The sequence below is a fragment of the Ipomoea triloba genome, chromosome 16 (assembly GCF_003576645.1).
Source record: "Ipomoea triloba cultivar NCNSP0323 chromosome 16, ASM357664v1".
In the NCBI taxonomy this organism is placed as follows: domain Eukaryota; kingdom Viridiplantae; phylum Streptophyta; class Magnoliopsida; order Solanales; family Convolvulaceae; genus Ipomoea; species Ipomoea triloba.
The window spans coordinates 4,554,928-4,555,257 of NC_044931.1; positions in this window are offsets into that span (position 1 = coordinate 4,554,928).

Here is a 330-nt window from a genome sequence, read left to right on the forward strand (position 1 = left end):
ATGCCGAGGCCCGGGAGAAGTGGTTGACCAAGTGTTTGTTAAAATGCCCCATCTGACTGAGGAACAAGGAGTCCAAAGTTTGATGCCACTCGGAGATGGTGTCGTGTGCTCCCTTGATAGAAATGTAGTTGCATTGCCTAGAAGACCCTGTAGTAGTATCAAACTTGAGACCTAGATAGGACATTCATTTCCTTTCTTTCGTTAATTGATTACTTTTGTTTTACTTTTGTCACACTCTTCACCATGATTTCTTTTGCTTTGAGCGAATCTTGTAACTCCTGTCTCTTAACATCAAAAATGTTACACGCTTGATTCGGTTCCAAGTTTCCA